The 13,462-nt window shown below is 42.2% G+C and overlaps 1 pseudogene; it reads right to left on the bottom strand.

The window, feature by feature from the left end:
• Positions 1-12,634: 12,634 nt before the first annotated feature.
• On the bottom strand, positions 12,635-13,133 carry LOC101577488 (annotated as a pseudogene).
• Positions 13,134-13,462: the final 329 nt, after the last annotated feature.

The following is a 13,462-nucleotide window of genomic DNA, read 5'->3' as shown; positions in this document are numbered from 1 at the left end:
CACACACACACACACACACACACACATAAATAAAATAAAAAATTAAAAAAAAAATGTTGGAGAAAGAGCATGTAAACATCGAGACAAAGGAACAGAAAGTCCAAAGGCCCTGAGAGGAGAGATAACATGGTTAGAGTATTCAAGGAAGAACCGAGAGGGCAGCATAGCTGGACCAGTGCGGCTGAATGGGCTAATAAGGAAGGCTGATTATGTAGACCTTGTAGGCTTTCCTAAGCACTGCGGATTTTATGGGAGCTGGCAGATCATTGGAGGATTTTGCGCAAAACAACATGATTTCACTCCTTCCGAGTGTTCGTTTTAGTTTGGTTTTGTGTGATGAATGCACACAGTTTGGCACAGCAGTAGTAGAAATGTCAGTTAGGGAAGTAGTTTAACCTGGGCAAGAAATAATGGATAGACTGGTGGTAGAGCACTTGCCTATATGCTTGAGGCCTGGGTTCCACTTGCAGCATCACTAAATATATAAATAAATAAGTGATGGCTTACATCAAGGAGGTGGTAGTGCTGCTGAGGAGTGTTGAGATTCTGGATACATTTTCTTTCTTTTTTTTTTTTTTTTTGGAACCGGGGATTGAACTCAGGCCCTTGAGCTTGCCAGGGAAACACTTATTCTACTGAGCTATCTCCCCGGCCCTCTGGATACGTTTTCAATGTAGAGTTCATGGGATTTGCTCATGAACTGGATATAGTGTGTGAAAGAAGGGACAGTCCAGAATGCTTTCAAATCTTTTAGCATAAGTTCAAAACTTCTGGTAAGTGAATAGAGGAAGCTGCCACTTCTTGAAATGGTACAGAATGAGAAGGGAGCAATTCAGTGAGGTAAGATAAAGATCTAGTCTCAGAAAATTACATCTGAGATGTGAGTGTGGGTGAGGTGTGCCTACTATCTTAGCGTACAGGAACACGAGGCAGGAAAATCACAAATTCAGTCCCAGCCTGACTTACATGAGCATGACGCTATCTCAAAGAAGCAGACAAAAAGATATTTGAGTAGAAGCGCTGAGTAAGTAACCACCTGAGTGGAGAGGGCTAAACTAGAGATTCAAATTTGAGAGACATTGTAAAGCTACTTTTGAAAGCCACGAGACTGCATGAGATCACTAAGACAGTGAATGTACCTAGTAAAAGTAAGGACTGAGCTCCATCTTCAAAGTTTGAAGCAAACGTCTCAAAGTGTGGTCCTTCTACCAGTGATACCAGCGTCATCTTGGAACTATGAAAGCCCTACTATATTAGAAATTCTGAGAGTGGAGACTAACAAGATGTTTTAATAAGTTCTTCAGGTGATTCTGATGCACAAAAGATAATTTTCAAAAAGTTGTTCCATGATCTAACCTCTGATCAATTGCATAGGGAATTACTAGAACTTTCCCAGTACATGTTGGTACAATGATTGAGGAGAAATATCGCTATTCTCAATTTTACCTACTTTTTCAGAATTTAAATGAATTTATTTTATTCCTTAGGTGGATTTTCTCCTTTACATTGCAGAATACATTCACAAATATTTCTATTTGCAGAACCTAAAATACCTTCAGTATTTATTGACAGACTGAATTATCATGCCTAAATTAATATTTCATATGCTTCTTACCTTCTGTCAGCTATGTACGTCTTATGGAAAAATTTATTTATTAATCATTGGACTTCAGATGTTAAGTATTAAATGCAGAATTTTTGAGATGTGTTGTGGTTGGGGTTGAGTGCCATTGTTTTGCACAGGCTAGACTAGAACTCCTGGGCTGAAGCAGTCTCTTGTGCTTTGACCTCCTGAGCAATTAGTATTGCAGGTTGAGCCAGCGTCTCTGGGCTTTCTCACTAAGGTACAACCCCAGCTTATTGTACTTTACCTTACCTTGTTTTTTAAATTTTCTTTTGAGACACGGTCTTATTAAGTTGCTCAATTGCGCAGGCTGAGGACCAGCAAGACAGCTCAGCAGACAAAGTACTAGCTTAGGCAAGCGCAGGGACCAAAGTTCAATCTGGCCGACACCAGCGAGCTGGCCTGCCCCCTGCCCCACCCCGGGCGCACTGCGCTGGTCACCGAGAGCAGGTGCACACCTGTAATCCCAGCTCGGGAGGCTGAAAACAGGAGGATCACTACGAGTACTAGTGCGAGCCCCATAGTGAGACCCTGTACCAAATACATTAAAAATAAAATTGCCCAGGCTGGGCAACACAGTCCTGTAAACACAGGCTCAGCGGCACTACACTAAGCACCTCAGATGCTGTGCTGTGACGTTTGTGAGAGCGTGAATACTTTTTCAGTTTTCGAAATCAATTTGATTTTTATTTCCACTGACGATGTAGTGACACATTAGAGTCCACTAACATTTTAAAAGTGATTTTGCATGGAATTTAGGCTTTAACAGCAACAAAGACGTTTTTTTCTTAAGAAATGCCACAGATACACCTTTAAGGTTTTTTCTAACAGATGTGACATTGCAGGCCTATGAGCCCTAGTGGCTAAGATTTGTGGTAGGTCCTCGATTTTGAGGGAATAAGAGGAACAGCCTGTCAAGACATAGGCTTTTATTTCCCAGGAGTGCCAACAACAGAGGTAAAATAGGTTCTTTAAAGACAAAGGAAAATGGCAAGGGTCAAAAAGTCTGGGTGTATATGAGGAGGGACAATGCATTCATATATATGGTGTATTTATTGTATTTTTTATTTTTTGCAGTACCGGAGATTGAACTCAAGATTCTGCAATTGCCAGGCAAGCGCTTATTCTACTGCGCTATCTCCCCGGCCCTATATGATGTATTCATATATGTTTATTTTTGCAGTATGGAGAATTGAACCCAAGGCCTTTACCTGAGCTACAATTCCCAGCCCTTTTTTTTTTTTAAATTTTGGGACAGGGACTTGCCCCCAAAAAAAACAACAAAAAAACCCCTCAGGCTATGCTCCGTCATCCTTGCACTGCGACACTCCGCCCGCCAGCTTGGCCGGAAGGGCGGGTGGTGGGGTGAAAGGGCATGGGGCCCGGGCTTATTTTCCCGCCTAAGGAGCCAGGCTCTGATTGGGGGCGTCTGAGCAAACAGCAGCAAAATGCACTACTCACAGCTTGGCTACAGCAGCAGGGCACCCGCCGATTGGCTGCTGCGCTTGGCCGCGCCCCGCCCGGCAGGGGGAGCCCGCGCCCCAGGAGCGAAGACTTGCAGAACGCGAGCGATCCGGTGGCTGCAGCCGGCTCGGGCTTCAGGTCTTCTCCGAACTAAATGGCAGGCGTGGGGAGCAAGCGCAAGCTGTACTTTCTAGACATGTCTCTAGGTATGTGCACGCGGGCCCCCGCTGCCCCTCGGCCCGCAGGCCTCCCGGGACGCCTCCCTGTGGGCAGGCTGGAAGCGGCGCCGCCGGACTCTTCCTCTCGCAAGGGAAGTGGACAAGGCTCACCGCGGGCGAGCGGGCGGGCGGGCGCGCGCGCCGCGCGGTAGCTGGAAAGTGGCTTTTCCATCCATTTTGACTCCAAAGAAGTGACACCGAGCTGCCTGCTCGTTTGCGTCCGAGGAGCCGCGGGAGTCCCGGCGTCCAGGCGCGTGGCGTGGCGCGGCGCGATGAGACTGGTGGGACTTGCGGCCGGACTGCTGCGGGAGGAGACAGGAGACGGCGCCGGCGGTCGGTGCGCGCTTGGCGTGTGCTCGGGACTGACCCCAGGGCTGGCGCTGCCAGGGCGGCAGGTCCTTCGATCGATCGTGGTCAGCTTTCCGCTCTGCTTGGTGCCCTCGGGGCTCTTAACCTCGCCCCCCCCAAGATGGCAGCTCCCAAAAAGGGAAGCCGTTATCAAGCCTGCAAGCCTTCTCACGCCACTCCCACTGTTCCCGGGAAAAGCAGGTTTGACCAGGACCAAGTTGTCCCCCTGGCTGTCGTGCACTTTAGACAAGAAGGAAATGGTGTGGAAGGGTAGACTTTGTAAATTAGGGGCGAGGGAGGAGTGGAGAGGCAGACTTTTTAAACTGAAGAGGCACAGTGAAGCACGCAAGCCATTAAAGGTACAAAAATAAAGGGGCTGGGGAGATGGCTCAGTGGAATAAGTGCTTGCCTGGCAAGCGCAGGAGCCTGAATTCAATCCCGGTTTTTGCCCAAAAAAAAAAAAAAAAAGTACAAAAATGGAAAGGGGGAGGAGTACACTGAAAGGTTGAAAACTATACGCCAGCCTGAACTGTAGCAGACTTTTTTTCAAATAAACCAAAGAAAAAGTGGAAAGGAGGAAGTGAGCCAAAGCCTCTTTTAAAAAGAGGACAGCAGCAGAGCTGTGGTGGCAGGCCTGGGATAGGACAGGGAGTGGGAAGGGACTATAGGAGTGGGAGGTGCCACACAGCAGCCAAGCAGAGAGGCACCAGTTTGTAAATGGAAGGAGCACAGCAAGTTTGTAGTCATAAAATTTAATTTACCTAGTTCTTTTGTTGTTCAGCCTTTGATGTTATATCTAATAGATCAAATAGATTTATGCCATGTTTCCTTTTAAGTTTTGTAGTTTTAACTATCATTTCTATCTTTGGTACATTTTTCATTTGGGTTTTTGGGGTTTTTTTTTTTTTTTTCCTTTTTGTGAAACTGGGGATTGAACTCGGGGCCTTTTAAACACTGGGCAAGCACTCTACTATTGAGCTACAGCCACAGGCCAAAAGTTTTATCATTTCTTTTTCTTTTTTGTGGTGATACATTCTTTTTTTTTTTTTTTTTGTTTTGGGCGGGGATTGAACTCGGATCCTTGCGTTTGCCAGCCAATCACTTATCCTACTGAGCCATCTCCCCAGCCCTGATACATTCTTATATAGTGTGTGAAGTGGGATCCAACTTCATTCTTTTTTCTTTTTCTTTTTCTTTTTTGTTTCTTTTTCTTCTTTTTCTTTTTTGTTTCTTTTTCTTTTTTGTTTTTGTTTTTCTTTTTTTTTTAAATTTTATTTATTTATGTGTGTGTGTGGGGGGCCAGCTCAGCTCACCAGGGGGCAGGGCTGGCTGGCATGTGGTGCTAGGGGATTGAACCGTGGTCCCTGTGCTTTACCAAGCTTGTTTCAAGTAGGTGCTTTAGACCACTGAGCCATCTCACCAGCCCCATGTTTCTTTTTTTCTTTTTCTTTTTTTTCTTTTTCTGTTTCTTTTTCTTTTTTGTTTCTTTTTCTTTTTCTTCTTTTTCTTTTTTGTTTCTTTTTCTTCTTTTTCTTTTTCTTCTTTTTTTGTTTCTTTTTCTTTTTTTTAAAATTTTATTTATTTATTTGTGTGTGTGTGTGTGTGTGGCCAGCTCAGCTCACCAGGGGGCGGGGCTGGCTGGCATGTGGTGCTGGGGGATTGAACCGCGGTCCCTGTGCTTTGCTAAGCTTGTTCTAAGTAGGTGCTTTAGACCACTGAGCCATCTCACCAGCCCCATGTTTCTTTTTCTTTTTCTTCTTTTTCTTTTCTGTTTCTTTTTCTTCTTTTTCTTTTTTGTTTCTTTTTCTTTTTTTTTTTTTTTTTGTGGTACCGGGGATTGAACTCGGGACCTTACACTTGCCACAGAACTATCTCCCTGGCCCTTTTTGTTACAGGTTCTCACTCTGCAATTCAGACTAGCTTTTAACTCATTTTGTAGTGCAATCTGGCCTTGAACTCGCAGCCATCATCCTGCCCAGCTAATGTCATGCTTTTACATGTGGATATCTACTTGTCTTGAAACTCTTTTGTTAGAAAGATGATTCTTGGGGCTGGGGAGGTGGCTCAGTACAATAAGCGCTTCCCCGGCAAGCTCAAGGGCCTGAGGTCAATCCCCAGTTCCGCCAAAAAAAAAAAAGAAAGAAAGAAAGAAAGAAAGAAAGGTGATTCTTTCTGCTTGTTGAGTAATCTTGGTTGAATTGCTTGCTTTTTGGTTTTTTTTTTTTTTGGGGGGGGGTGGGTATTTGTTTGTAGTTCAAACAGGCCTCAACTCACTATATGTTCCAGGTTGACCTCAGACCACAACAATCCTCCTGCCTCAGCCTCCTGAGTGCTGGGATTACAGGCATATGGCACCAAACCCAGTGGAATTACTTTCTTAATTTCATCTTTGAAAAATTCATTCCGGGGGCCTGCCAGTTAGCTTAGTTGTTTAAGTGCATGCTAATGTAAATGCAGTCAGACACAGGGTACCTCGTTTTGATCTTCACCTCCAGCTGCATTGCTAGACCTGCCCTTAAGGCAACCTGAGCCTGCCAAAGAAAAGGAAAACTCATTGCTAGTATAGATTATGTATGGCTTATTTGAAGTGCTCAGAATCAAGTGTTTCTGATTTTGGATATGGGAATATTTGCTTAGACTTTACCATTTGAAAATTCCTAAATGGTCTGAAATCTGAAACTCTAAAGCATTCAGAAAGTTGCAGAGCTTTTCAGATTTCAATGTGGGGCTATTCAACCTATATAGAGAGCTATTATACTAGAATGTGTGTATAATCTTATACTGCCACCATCTTGAATTTATTCATTTATTCTCCCTCTTTCTCTTATAAGAATTTCTACATACATAATAATGTTATCTGAGAGTAGATGTATTTCTTTTTTCCAATCTGGTTGCTTTGCATATTTTTCTGGATTAATTGTTGTGCATGAGTAGAATTTTTTGGGCCAATGTTTTAGAATTTAAATGTCCCCCCAAAAGTCTCAATGTGTTCAAAGATGGGGATTTTGGAAAGTGATTGGGTTGGGCTGGAGAGATGGCTCAGTGGTCTAAAGCACTTACTTTGAACAAACTTAGCAAAGCACAGGGACCGCGGTTCAATCCCCCAGCACCACGTGCCAGCCAGCCCCACCCCCTGGTGGGCTGAGCTGGCCACACACACACACACACACACACACACAAATAAATAAATAAAAATAAAAAATATATATATAAAAAATAAAGTGCTTGGGTTATGTGGGTTATATGCTATCATTGTGTTTGTAGCTGATTGTGCTGTTAAGAAGTGGGACCTTGTTGGAAGAACAGGTCACTGTCAGGGAGACCTGGATGGGTGTACTGGTGTCTCTAGCTTCTCTTTTTCATGTCATCCAGTATGTACTTGTGCTGTGCTCTTTCTGCCTTGGAACCAGCCAGTTATGGACTGAGCCCTTTGAAACCAAAATGAACAGATCTTCCTTTAACTGTTGGTATCAGGTATTTTTTCCTCGGTGACTGAAAGTAACTAATACAGCTGGGAATGTAGCTTTACGACAGTATGCTTGCCTAACATGCACAAAGCTCTGTGTTCTAATCCCCAGCACTGCAAAAGAATTACCAATAAAATGCTAATTAGGTGTGAGATTAGACATTCTTCAACTATTTCTGGATTTAGGGCAGAAATTTTTCAGTTTTTCACTGTTATCATTTTGAGTGTGGAGTTTCATAGATGCCTCTATGAACCTGAAGAAGTTAACTACCCCTCTCACCTCTGAAAGGGACTCATGAACCTGAGTACCTAAGTCTTTTGTGTGTGTGTGTGTCTTTAAGGTATTCTTTTTATTTATGTACTTTTTTTTTTTTGGCGGAACCAGGGATTGAACTCAGGACCTTGCGTTTGCCAGGGAAGCACCTATTTCACTGAGCCATCTCCCTGGCCCCTCTTTAAGATATTTGTAGGAATTCATTTCATGATTGGTATCATTAGTATTTCCTCTTCTAAGACATAATCCCTGGGTTTTCATTACTGGTGGATGGCTCCCAGGCCTAATGTGATCACGAGTTCTGAAATATTTTGTGATATTAAAATGACTTTTAAAAAATAATATTTGTGTTGGGGGCTGGAGAGATGGCTCAGTGGTCTAAAGCACCTACTTGAAACAAGCTTGGCAAAGCACAGGGACCGCAGTTCAATCCCCCAGCACCACATGCCAGCCAGCCCCGCCCCCTGGTGGGCTGAGCTGGCCACACACACACACAATAAATAAATGTAATAAATAAAAATAAATAAATAATTTAAAAAAAAATAATATTTGTGGGGCTAAAGGTGTGGTTTCATGTAGAGCCTAGCATGCATGAGGATTTGGGTTCCACTGCTAGAACCACATTAAACAATTTGGAAAAAACCAATTTGGTAATTGCTTGGAGGATGGATAAGATGAGACACTTTGTTTAAAGTATATGGGGCTGGGGAGATGGCTCAGTAGAATAAGCGCTTCCTTGGCAAGCGCAAGGGGCCTGAGTTCAATCCCCGTTCCACACAAAAAAAAGTAGTTTTGGATATGGTAGTGCGTGCCTGTAATCTGAGCGCTTGGGAGGCTGAGGCAGGAAGACTGCCATGTTTGAGATCAACGTGGGCTGAATAGTGACTTCAAGACCAACTTGAACTATGTAGTGAGACCCTGTCTCTAAAAAACAACAACAAAAATCCAAAGTGGCTAAAATTTTTGATAATGGGGATAATGAATATTTTAATGAAACATTTTAAAAAATCAAATGGGAATGCTACAGACTTGGCTGTTTTTGCAAACATAATTATATTGACCTAAAAATTAAAATGAGACAAAGCAAAGTGCAGGGCCTGGCCATTTAAAAAATTTTATCAATTTGCTCATCAGTGATTATTTTTGCATTAATTTTTTTTGAAAATTTTGTGTTAAAATATTTTTATCTTGATCACTGAAGTTTTAGGAGCTTCTTTACATTTTGTGCCCTTTTCTTCACCCTATGTTCTGCCTCTCCATTGGGACCTTGAAGGCAGATAAACCCAGGGCTAGAGGGAATTCATAGTGCTGAGGTAGAGCCTCGGAAGTTTATAACTAGGCATTGTATTGTGTTGATGTTAATAATTAGTGCTTTTGGGCCGGGGAGATAGCTCAGTAGAATAAGTGCTTGCCTGGCAAGTGCAAGGGCCTGAGTTCAATCCCTGGTTCCACCAAAAAAGAAATAATAATAATAATTAGTGCTTATTTTTGGGGGGGTACCTGAGATCGAACTTGGGACCTTGCGCTTGCCAGGCAGGTGTTTATTCCATTGAGCTGTAGACCTGGCCCTAGTTTTCCATTCTTGTTTTGAAATTCTGTACCATTTTTACTGTTTTATATTGCTCTGTTATTGTCTTCTCGTGATTTTTTTTTGTTTTTTTTCCTCCTTAAAAAAGGAAAATATAATGAAAAGATTAAAAAAGAGCAAATGCATATTCCTATGGTTTAATGAGTCACCCATACATGTCTGATAAATTTCCCCTTGCTTTCAAAATGAAAATACTAGTTTTCAACAATTTATGTCTTTGACTTTGGATAAATAAACCAGGCATTAGAAAAAGTTTTGGGGGCTGGAGAGATAGCTCAGAGGCATAAGCACTTACCTGGCAAGCACAAGGACCCGAGTTCCATCCCTGGCCCCACATGCCTCGTGGTCTCAGACCCAGATGCGTGTGCCCGCCATGTGGTCCTGGAACCAGGCGTAGTGGTGCACGCCTATAATGAATGAGGCAAGAGGATCTCTCTGCGAGTTGGAGACCAGTCTGCGGGCTACAGATGTGAGCACAAGCCCAGCCTGAAATGCATAGCAGGACTCTGTTTCAAAAAAAAAAAAAAAATTGAATGCAAGGGTATTGTTTCCCTTGTAATAAGTACTGAAATAGGAGGACTCTTCAAATTTATTCTTCTTCTTGTACTTAGTAAACATACCCCAAAGATATTATATGCGTCTTTTTAGAAATACAAGGTAAAAATAAAACAGGATTGGAATTGGCAATAGCAAGAACTTAATAAGAACTGTGCATCTCTATTCACCACTTGGTTTGTTGGTTTGTTTGTGGTACTGGGGATTTTGTTTGGGTTTTTTTTTGTGGTACCAGGGATCAAACTCGGGACCTTACACTTGCCAGGCAAGCACTTACTCCACTGAACTATCTCCCTGACCCTGGGTACTAGAGATTGATTAAACCCAGGGCCTTTGCACAGAGCTACTTCTCAGCCCCCCCCCCCCCTCCGCTGGGTTCAATTTGTGGTTGTCCTGCCTCAGCCTCCTAGGGTACATCAGCTCTATTCATTACTTCTGTCTGAAGAAGCTAAGGCAAAAGTACTAGATTTAAAAAGAAAGGAATTCTCCTTTTCCTCTGGATATATTAGATCATTCTCAAATACCTCATAGTACATTTGAAGAGACCACTAAATAAGTGTGTGCAAGTCACAGCATTTCAAGGGTTCTGGAAGTTTGTGTAGTCTGTCTCACAGGATGTGATAGCAACCTGTCACTTTTTTTTTTCCTTTTTCATTCTTTAAGAAGGAAATCCTGGGGCTGGAGAGATGGCTCAGTGGTCTAAAGCACCTACTTAGAACGAGCTTAGCAAAGCACAGGGACCGCGGTTCAATCCCCCAGCACCACATGCCAGCCAGCCCCGCCCCCTGGTGGGCTGAGCTGGTCACACACACACACACACACACACACACACACACACACAAATAAAGAAGGAAATCCTGGCCCTCCTGCTTGCTGGGCAAACACTACCTCTGAGATATACCTCTAGCTCTGTTGTCACAGGTTGTGAAGTTTCTGTCTTAAATATGTTCAAAATGGTGAAATAGTATTATCAGAATTGTGTGTTTTAAGTGTTTATAAAGTACAATTTTCAACCCATTGTAAAATATGCTTTTCAAGAGAAAACTAATGATATAATTTGTATGAAATTTAAGTTGGGCATGATGTGCTCTTGTGGTCTGGCAGCTTTATAGTTTTCACTAAAGTAAATTTTCTTTAAAATGTGACTTCCCCTAGGCATAGTGTTGTATGCCTGTAATTTCATCACACAGGAGGCTGAGGCAGGAGGATTGGATGAGTTTGAGGCTAGCATGGGCTATATTGTGACTTCAAGGCCAGCCTCAACTACGTAGCAAGACTGTCTCAGAGAAAAAAAGTGGGCTTCCTTTATAAAAATAGCCAATGACAATGTAAAAATTATTAGATAACAGAAAAAAATGTTGCATTCCTCTCAAATAGCTGTGCAAGGAGCGTGTAAATTCTGTATTTGAAAGCATTGACAGATTTCTTGATTTCCTGTTATGTCTAGCATTTGATGAAGCTCATAATTCTTTCAAAATATACTTATTTTGCAGATGACATGAGTCTGTGTTAGAGATTGTATGAGATTCTCCCTCACTACTTTGCCTAACCTTCATTATTTGTGTCTTAACTGCTATCTTTGTCTGTTGAAATGCTGATAGGCAGGGTTTTTTTGTTATTTATTACTTTTGTCTACACCCCTAACTTTTCAGCAATAATTTTCTATTGTAAACAAAATGATCTTCACCATGAACATGTTATATGAATTCCAAATCTTTTCTTGGGTTGTTTCTCTTTCCTGGAATGCCCAGACTTTTCCCTTCATTCAAATTCTGTACACTGCCCACCTCTGCCACTAAGATGTGCAGCTCTTCCAGTACACAGCAGTCTGTTTTTCTCTGCAGTCCTGAATCACTCATTTTCTATGTCCTTCAGTTGGTATTGATCCTAGGCAGGCAGTTCACAGCTGGCAAATGTGTTGTTAGGGTTCAGTGCTTCATTTGTACGCCATCAGTTGGATTTCTGAAAGATTTCTTCCATACAAATAATACGATACAAATGGAATGGGTTTCTAGGGCAGTGCACAAGTCTATTTGACACATAGAATAGCAAAGGTATAATGCTGGTATCCACGTTGTGCTGATTGTTTATATTAATGTCTTATGACAATGTATTTCATGGTCAAAAAATTCTATGAAGACATTTCCTACTGCTACAGTTCTAAAGACATCTCCCTCTGTTGGGGCTTCTCTTTCCCAGTTATGTGTAATTTCTTTGCTGACTGATCTGGGCAGGGGGACCTTTGGTAACTAGTGGTCCAGCGAGAATACTGTAAACTATACGAGAAGAGTTTACTGCTTGCAGGTGTGTAGTGGAAGGAGGGGAAAGCTTCTGTCCCTGTTCCCTTGCATCCAAGGTATATAGGGACATACTTTTTTACTTTTCCCCCTGATACCACTCTGGTGTAAATTTTATCTCTTTAATCTCAGACTTATAGTCTGTCTGCCTCACCTAGAAGCGAGTAGTTTTCTTTCTCAGTAGTCCCATTCTATTCTGTAAATTGACGGTTTCCTAAGCCATCCTTCTCATAATCTCACTTCTCTATTCTTTGAAGGATCTCTTGCACATGGCAGTTCTGTGTAGTGCAGGATGAGTATCAAAATTGCTTGGAGGATTTTTAAAAAATGCAGCTACTTGAATCTCAGTCCACTCTCGCATCTGGGATACATGTCCTGTATTTTGAAGAATTTTTCCAGGTGATTCTGATACATATCCAGGGTAGAAAACCATAGACTTCTAGCACAATGTTTAACAGTCTTACTCTGAGTTCCATAGCCCTCAATGTTTTAAGAGATTTTTCGTTCTAATCCTCTTCTGCCATTAGATACCTTTGCCAAATCAGTTCCCTTTCTGATTTTCCGTTTTCTCATTTGTAAAATTAAAGACGGATTCCTTTCCGCAAAATGTTTGAGCATAATTTCTCAGCCTCTTTCTACCTGTGTATTTTTGTTAATGTTATATTCTCATTGTATTTTAGGAAGGTTAACTTAGGAGATGGTTTAAATGAAACAAATATGCTCATGATTATTTTCAAGCCTGAATTATACCCACAGAATCCTTTCTGTTTTTTTTTAAGTGAGCCAGATTTTGTATTTGTTCATTTCTTGCACTTGAAGTACTCTCAGTGACACCTTAGATCTGAGATTCTTTGCCATAGTTCTTAACCACTACACAATTGCAAACAGCCACTTTATGCGGTTTTCCCTCTTGGCCTATTTTATAGAGGCCTACGAATTTCCCTAATTTCTTGCCATCAACTTCAGTTAGGTTGATTTAGTGTTCAGTACAAAGGTTCTTTACTAACGTCACATACATGGCTCTCATCACAGTTGGATAGGAGCTCACAAAGATGGCTTTAGTGCTTGCTTAAAAATTTGCACGTTCATAGATTCTGTGTGTTAAGTCCTCGTGAATGAGGGTGATCCTCAGCACCTCTTGTGAAGCAGTACTACAGTCCATTCCGCTCCCCCTGTGGGTTAAGATGGAATTCAGATCTTGAGCACATGCACGATCTGCCTCCACATAACTCGGTGACAGCAGAGAAGGAGCTTTATTTTATTATTATTATTATTATTATTATTATTATTATTGTGGAGCCAGGGATTGAACTCAGGCCCTTGCACTTGTCAGGGAAGCACTTTTTCCTCTGAGCCATCTTTGTGGCCCCAGAGCTTTCTTTTTACAGAATTTCATATCCCTGTGTTACAGACTGTAAGGACAAATGGCTGTTTTCTATTGTGTAGCTCAGTTTTCTGCACTCTGCTGGGTTTACCATCCATTGCACAATTAACGACTTTAAAGTGAAACTAAGTTGTGGGATAGGGGCTGGCGAGATGGCTCAGTGGTCTAAAGCACCTACTTGGATCAAGCTTGGCAAAGCACAGGGACCGCGGTTCAATCCCCCAGCACCACATGCCAGCCAGCC

This window comes from Octodon degus, unplaced genomic scaffold (assembly GCF_000260255.1).
Source record: "Octodon degus isolate 3935 unplaced genomic scaffold, OctDeg1.0 scaffold00117, whole genome shotgun sequence".
Lineage (NCBI taxonomy): Eukaryota > Metazoa > Chordata > Mammalia > Rodentia > Octodontidae > Octodon > Octodon degus.
Note: the sequence above shows the minus strand (reverse complement) of the source record. Positions and strands in the feature narration are given on the sequence as shown.